Source organism: Triticum aestivum, chromosome 3A (assembly GCF_018294505.1).
Source record: "Triticum aestivum cultivar Chinese Spring chromosome 3A, IWGSC CS RefSeq v2.1, whole genome shotgun sequence".
NCBI classification, from domain to species: domain Eukaryota; kingdom Viridiplantae; phylum Streptophyta; class Magnoliopsida; order Poales; family Poaceae; genus Triticum; species Triticum aestivum.
Window position 1 is genome coordinate 418,767,547 of NC_057800.1, and position 8,326 is coordinate 418,775,872.

Sequence of the window (8,326 nt, forward strand, 5' to 3'; positions counted from 1 at the left end):
ATGGATTGGCTTTCTAAGCACAAGGCTCAGCTTGATTGTGCAGCCAGTCAGATTCAATTGACTCATTCGTCTGAGGATGTAATTGTCTTTGCCGCTCGGGATAATACCATCCGTCTGTTTTCTCTCAATGAGAAGGGTGAATTGGATGCCATCTCTCAAATTCCAGTCGTTTGCGAATATCAAGACGTCTTTCCAGAAGAGCTCCCAGGAATGCCTCCGCACCGGCCAGTTGAATTCGTTATTGAACTTGAGCCTGGCACGGAACCTGTGTGCAAACGTCCTTACAAGATCGGACCTAAAGAGCTGAAGGAGCTGAAGAAGCAACTCGATGAGCAAGAAAGAATGGGTCTTATCCGGCTTAGTTCTTCTCCGTGGGGTTGTGGTGTTCTTTTTGTGAAGAAGAAGGATGGAACGGACCGACTTTGTGTTGATTACCGTTCAGTGAATAAGAAGACCATCAAGAACAAATACCCACTTCCCAACATCAATGAGCTGTTCGAACAACTCAAAGGTGCACAAGTATTCTCCAAGCTTGATCTCCGTATGGGTTATCACCAGATTCGCATTCGTGAAGAAGATATTCCCAAGACAGCATTCAGAACAAGCTTTGGTTCATATGAATACACTGTCATGTATTTTGGCCTTGCCAATGCTCCTCCGACGTTCTCTCACATGATGAACTTCATCTTCAACGCCTACACCAATGACTTCGTTTTGTTCTATCTCGACGACATTCTGGTTTTCTCCAAGAACAAGGAAGATCATGCCAAGCACTTGCATCTGGTTCTTGATAAGCTCAGAGAACATCAGTTCTACGCCAAGTTCTCCAAGTGTGAATTTTGGCTCGATGAGGTTCTTTATCTTGGTCATATCATCTCTGCCAAGGGCATTGCCGTGAATCTTGAGAAGGTGTCTGCAATTGTGAATTGGGAACCTCCTTAGAACGTGAAGCAACTCCGCAGTTTCCTCGGTCTCGCAAGCTATTGCCGAAGATTCGTTGAAAACTTTTCTAAGATCGCGAAGCCTCTCTCTAATCTTCTTCAGAAGCACGTCAAGTACTTTTGGTCTCCGGAGTGTGATATTGCTTTCAACACTTTGAAAGAGAAATTGATCACTGCTCCAGTTCTGACTCCGCCTGATGAATCCAAGCCGTACGAGGTCTTTTGTGATGCCTCTCTCCAAGGTCTTGGCGCAGTATTGATGCAAGAGAAGAAAGTTGTTGCTTATACATCTCACCAGTTGAAGCCAAATGAGAAGAACTACCCCACTCATGATCTCGAGTTGGCGGCAGTTGTGCATGCTCTTTTGACTTGGAGACACTTCTATTGGGAAGAAAAGTGGATATTTTCACTGATCACAAGAGTCTCAAGTACATCTTCACTCAGCCTAATCTCAACCTCAGGCAAACTCGATGGGTTGAAATGATTCAAGAGTATAATACGAGTATCGAGTATACTCCAGGCAAGGCCAATGTGATTGCTGACGCTTTGAGCAGAAAAGCGTATTGCAACAGTCTGATTCTTAAGCCTTATCAACCCGAGCTTTGTGAAGCTTTCCGCAAACTGAATCTTCAAGTTGTTCCTCAAGGTTTCCTTGCCAACCTTCAAGTCTCTCCTACCTTAGAAGACCAGATTCGCCAAGCCCAGCTTCTTGATGCTATGGTGAAAAAGGTGAAGATTGGGATTGACAAGAGTCAGTCCAAGTACAAGTGCTACCGCCTTGATGACAAGGACACTCTCTTCTTCGAGGATTGTATTGTTGTACCCAAAGGTGACCTCCGTAAAGTGATCATGAATGAGGCTCACAATTCTCTCCTCTCCATCCACCCTGGGAGCACGAAGATGTATCAGGACCTTAAGCAAGCTTATTGGTGGACTCGAATGAAGCGCGAGATCGCTCAATTCGTAAATGAATGTGATGTCTACAGAAGAGTGAAGGCGGAACACCAAAGGCCAGCTGGTCTCCTCCAACCTCTTGCCATTCCAGAATGGAAGTTTGACCACATTGAGATGGACTTCGTGACTGGGTTTCCAAAGTCCAAGCGTGGCAATGATGCTATATTCGTTGTCATCGACAAACTCACCAAAGTGGCTCACTTTCTGCCTATCAAAGATTCGATCACTGCAGCTCAATTGGCGGAACTCTATACCTCTCGTATTGTCTCTCTGCACGGTATTCCTCAAGTGATCTCTTCAGACCGTGGCAGCATCTTTACCTCGAAGTTTTGGGATTCTTTTTAGAAGGCCATGGGCACCAACATCCGCTTCAGCACAACTTTCCATCCTCAAACAAGCGGTCAAGTCGAGCATGTCAACCAGATTCTTGAAGATATGCTCAGGGCTTGTGTGATCTCCTTCGGCATGAAGTGGGAGGATTGTCTTCCTTATGCTGAATTCTCCTACAACAATAGTTTTCAAGCAAGTTCGGGCAAGGCCCCATTTGAAATTCTGTATGGCAGGAAGTGCCGTACCCCTCTCAACTGGTCTGAAACCGGTGAACGTCAGCTGCTGGGTAATGACTTAATCACAAAAGCAGAAGAAATGTGCAAAGTCATTCGAGATAACCTCAAAGCAGCCCAATCCCGCCAGAAGAGCTACTACGATAGTAAGCACTGTGATTTGGCTTTCGAGATCGGAGATCATGTTTACCTCCGTGTCTCTCCTATGAAAGGTACTCGTCACTTCGGTATCAAAGGGAAGCTTGCCCCTAGATACGTGGGACCTTTCAAGATTGTCAGCAAGAGAGGCGACCTCGCCTATCAACTCGAGATTCCTTCAAACTTTGCAAATGTTCATGACGTGTTCCATGTCTCTCAGCTTCGAAAGTGCTTCAAGACTCCTGAATGCACCGTCAACTTCGAGGACATTGAGCTCCAAGAAGATCTCTCTTATCGTGAGCACCCAGTTGCTATTCTTGAAGAGACTGAACGCAAGACTTGCAACAAATCAATCAAATTTCTCAAAGTCAAGTGGTCACACCATTCCGACCGTGAAGCTACCTGGGAACGCGAGGATCACCTCCGTTCTGAGTACCCGGTGTTCTTTCAGTCCTAGATCTCGGGACGAGATCTTTTCGTAGTGGTGGAGTGTTGTAACACCCCGGATGTAACTTTCCCAATTTGTACTCCAACTCTTGCCGTTTGCGGCGTTAAGTTATTTTATTTTCTCGGGTTCGGGTTTTTGTCTCTATGTGTTGTTGTCGTTGTCATGCATCTCATATCATGTCATCATGTGCATTGCATTTGCATACGTGTTTGTCTCATGCATTCGAGCATTTTTCCCGTTGTCCGTTTTGCATTCCGGCGCTTCGTTCTTCTCCGGTGGTCATTTCTATCTTTCTTTCGTGTGTGGGGATTAAACATTTTCGGATTGGACCAAGACTTGCCAAGCGGCCTTGGTTTACTACCGGTAGACCGCCTGTCAAGTTTTGTATCATTTGGACTTCGTTTGATACTCCAACGGTTAACCGAGGGACCGAAAAGGCCTCGTGTGTGTGGCAGCCCAACACCCTTCCAATTTGGCCCAAAACCCACCAAACTCTGCTCCATGTCCTAGAGCGTTCGATCACGATCGCGCGGCCGAAAACCGCACCTCATTTGGACTCTCCTAGCTCCCTCTATGCCTATAAATAGCCCCCCCCCCCCGTTTTCGGATCTCTCTCCTCTTCCCGAACCCTAAAAAAATCAGATCTCCAGCCACCGGACATGTCCGGAGCCTAGCCGGACACGTCCGCCGCGCCCCCTCGCCCACTCCCCAACCACCACGTGGCAGCCCCGCACTCGCCGCGCCCGGCTCGCGCCGCCAGCCGCCGCCGGCCCGGGAGGCCCAGGAGGGGCCCCCGCGAGCCCAAAGTCCCCCGCGCCCCGCGCCTCGACTCCGCCGCCGCCTCTCCCACCTCCGGCGACCGGTGCCGCCGCGGTCCGCCATCGCTGCCACGGCCGCCACCTCGCCTCGGGACCTCCGCCACCACGCCGACCTCGTCGACCGCCGCCTCCACGCAACCGCCGCCGCCTCCTCGCGTCGTCGGCCGCCTGCCTCACCGGAGCCCAAGTCCGGCCGGCCTCGCCCCGGCCTCTTCCTCCCTCCACGCCGGCGACCTCAACTACGGCCGGTCAACCTCGACTTCCGCGCCCGATGAACAGTGTACCGGATCTCAGATCTGAGATCTGAGATATTTTGAGACGGTTGACTTTTTCCCTCCGAATCCTAATTTTTATGCTAACTTTGACCTGCCATATCTCCGCATCCGTAGCTCCGTTTTGGGCATATAGCATATCAGAATGTTCGCCTCGATGAGTACATCATTTTATTCCATTGCATCATTTTCATTTGAGTTCATCTTGATGCCCGAAATGCTGCTAGAAGGAGGCTTCGTGAGTTAATTGTCAGATCTGCTAGTTCATCTTAGACTTTTGTCATTTTTGCCATGATTAATGCGTGCATGCTATGGCCGTGAGTTCTTCATATGTTTTGTTAAGGATTTTGTCTTCTTTACAGAGGTGCAACCCATGCATTTTTGTGATGTGTGTGGTGACTTGTGCAAGCTTGCAAAGTGAGGCACCCGGTAAATCTGTTTTCAGGGACTTAGTAGTTTTCACTAAGTCTGGGATTATTTAGTTCACGATGCCCCATGTTCATGTTGTTTCTTAGTGATCCGTGCCTCTTTTGAGGATGATCAGTAAGGGAGTTTTGTTAATCTTGTTATGCTCTATCCATCCATGTCTTTGTTTGCAATTATGGAGCACCCTAGCTTGAGTCAATCGAGCTCTACTTTTGCTTCGTTGCGAATCTGGGCAGATCGTCAACTTGTTTGCGATTTTGCCGATGTTATTGTAGTTGATCCGTGCATGCTATGCCATTGTTCTTGCCATGTATAGCTTGTATTTTGTGCCTTCTTCAGGGATGTATGCTTGTATTGCCATGACCTGCACCGTGGTGAGTGCATCGAGCTCGTAAACATGCCTTCGTGAGTTATATTTCACCATGTCCCAGTTTTCACTAAGTCTAAAAACTGATTATGTTTTTGCTATGTTCGTGTGCTTGTTAGAATATTTTGCGATCCCTTTTGGCTCAAGGTCACTAAGGGACTTTTGTTAAGCTTGTTGAGTAGCTCCATGCCATGTCTTTCTTTGTCATGTTCAGGTCCTGTAGCGTGTTGTTTTGTTGCTCCGAAGAGGGCTATATGATCTGAAATTCCAGACGAGTGTTAATTTCACTAAGTCTGTGATCTGTTTTACCATTTGCGTTTTTTCCATGATTGTTTGAACCTGTTAATGGATGAATTGGCCGTAGCTCAGTTCTAGACTTTTGTTAAGCATCTTGTGTGCATCCCTGCCATGTATTTTGTTGTCATGTTTGGGTGATGTAGCATGTTCATTTCATTGCTTTTAGGTGCCTACTTGCTGTAAATCGCAGACCGGTGTCATTTTTGAAACGCTTGCCATTTCCAAACCGTAACTCCGATTCCGGCGTTCTTTATATCGTTTTCAAGCGATTTCATCTCATCTTTCCAGTGGCACCCTTGGAATTCCAAGTTGAGGCCAGGTTCATGCATTTCCTGTCATATCTTGCATTTTGCATTCCGCATCGCATCCCGCATAGCATATCATCTTCGCATCGTGTTGATTGAGTTTGCACGTGGTTGATTGTATCCTTGTTGCTTGTTTGTCTTGTTTGGGTAGAGCCGGGAGACGAGTTCGCTAACGAGGAGCCCGTTGAGTTTGCTTTTGAGGATCCAGTCAACTCTGACAACTGTGCAGGCAAGATGATCATACCCTCGAAATCACTACTATCTTTGCTATGCTAGTTTGCTCGTTCTATTGCTATGCCATTGCTACGATGCCTACCACTTGCTTGTAAGCCTCCCAAATTGCCATGTCAAACCTCTAACCCACCATTGTCCTAGCAAACCGTTGATTGGCTATGTTACCGCTTTGCTCAGCCCCTCTTATAGCATTTCTAGTTGCAGGTAAAGTTTGGAGGCCGTTCCTTGTTGGAACATCTTTTATCTACTTGTTGGGATATCATTATATTGCCATGTTATCTTAATGCATCTATATACTTGGTGAAGGGTGGAAGGCTCGCCTCTCGCCTAGTGTTTTGTTCCACTCTTGCCGCCCTAGTTTCCGTCATATCGGTGTTATGTTTCCGGATTTTGCGTTCCTTACGCGGTTGGGTTATAATGGGAACCCCTTGATAGTTCGCCTTAATTAAAGCTTTTCCAGCAATGCCCAACCTTGGTTTTACCATTCGCCACCTAGCCTCTTTTCCCTTGGGTTACCGGAGCCCAAGGGTCATCTTATTTTAACCCCCCCCCCCGGGCCAGTGCTCCCTCTAAGTGTTGGTCCGAACCGGGCAGCCTGCGGGGCCACCTCGGGGAAACTTGAGGGTTGGTTTTACTCGTAGCTTGACCTATCTGAGTGTGCCCTGAGAACGAGATATGTGCAGCTCCTATAGGGATTTGTCGGCACATTCGGGCGGTGTTGCTAGTCTTGTTTTAACCTGTCGAAGTGTCTTGAGTTACCGAGATACCGAGTCTGATCGGAACGTCTTGGGAGGAGGTCTATTCCTTTGTTGACCGTGAAAGCTTGTCATGGGCTAAGTTGGGACTCCCCTGCAGGGATTGAACTTTCGAAAGCCATCCCCGCGGTTATGGGCAGATGGGAATTTGTTAATGTCCGGTTGTAGATAACTTGAACCTTAATTAATTAAAATGAATCAACCGAGTGTGTTACCGTGATGGCCTCTTCTCGGCGGAGTCCGGGAAGTGGACACGGTGTTGGAGTAAGGTTTGCGCAGGTTGTTCTATAGCTTCTCGCTCGCACTTTGCCTCCTCTTCTCGCTCTCTTTTGCGAATAAGTTAGCCACCATACTTGCTAGTCGCTTGCTGCAGCTCCACTCATATTTTACCTTTGCCTTACCTATAAGCTCAAATAGTCTTGATCACGAGGGTGCGAGATTGCTGAGTCCCTGTGGCTCACAGATTACTATTTCACCAGATGCAGGGCCTGATGATTCCGCTCCAGGAGACGCGTATGAGCTCAAGTGGGAGTTCGACGAAGACTCTCAACGATACTACGTTTCCTTTCCCGATGATCAGTAGTGGTGCCCAGTTGGGGGTGATTGGGACCGTGTCGCATGTTGGGTTCTCTTTTATTTTGGCGCCGTAGTCGGGCCTTGAGTGTATGGATGATGTAATGTTATTTATGTACTTGATTGACGTGGCGAGTGTAAGCCAACTATGTTATCTCCCCTTTTATTATTACATTACATGGGATGTTTGTGAAGATTGCCTAACTTGCGACATATGCCTTCAATGCGATTATGTCTCTAAGTCGTGCCTCGACACGTGGGAGCTATAGTCGCATCGAGGGCGTTAGAGGTGGGAGAGGCGGCGGCGGAGTCGAGGCGCGGGGCGCGGGGGACTTCGGGCTCGCGGGGGCCCCTCCTGGGCCTCCCGGGCTGGCGGCGGCTGGCGGCGCGAGCCGGGCGCGGCGAGTGCGGGGCTGCCACGTGGCGGTTGGGGAGTGGGCGAGGGGGCACGGCGGACGTGTCCGGCTAGGCTCCAGACATGTCCGGCGGCTGGAGATCTGATTTTTTTTAGGGTTCGGGAAGAGGAGAGAGATCCGAAAACGGGGGGGGGGGGGCTATTTATAGGCATAGAGGGAGCTAGGAGAGTCCAAATGAGGTGCAGTTTTCGGCCACGCGATCATGATCGAACGCTCTAGGACATGGAGCAGAGTTTGGTGGGTTTTGGGCCAAATTGGAGGGGTGTTGGGCTGCCACACACACGAGGCCTTTTCGGTCCCTCGGTTAACCGTTGGAGTATCAAACGAAGTCCAAATGATACGAAACTTGACAGGCGGTCTACCGGTAGTAAACCAAGGCCGCTTGGCAAGTCTCGGTCCAATCCGGAAATGTTTAATCCCCACACACGAAAGAAAGATAGAAATGACCACCGGAGGAGAACGAAGCGCCGGAATGCAAAACGGACAACGGGAAAAATGCTCGAATGCATGAGACGAACACGTATGCAAATGCAATGCACATGATGACATGATATGAGATGCATGACAACGACAACAACACACAGAGAAAAAAACCCGAACCCGAGAAAATAAAATAACTTAACGCCGGAAACGGCAAGAGTTGGAGTACAAATTGGGAAAGTTACATCCGGGGTGTTACAACTATACTGCACACTGCATTGCTCTTGTGAGTACCTCTTGCCCTGTATGACCATACTTACTTTCATAGTTGTTTGATTATGTAGCATCACTGCACATGTTAGCCTCGTAATCGTCCATTTGGTGGACATTATAAGATCC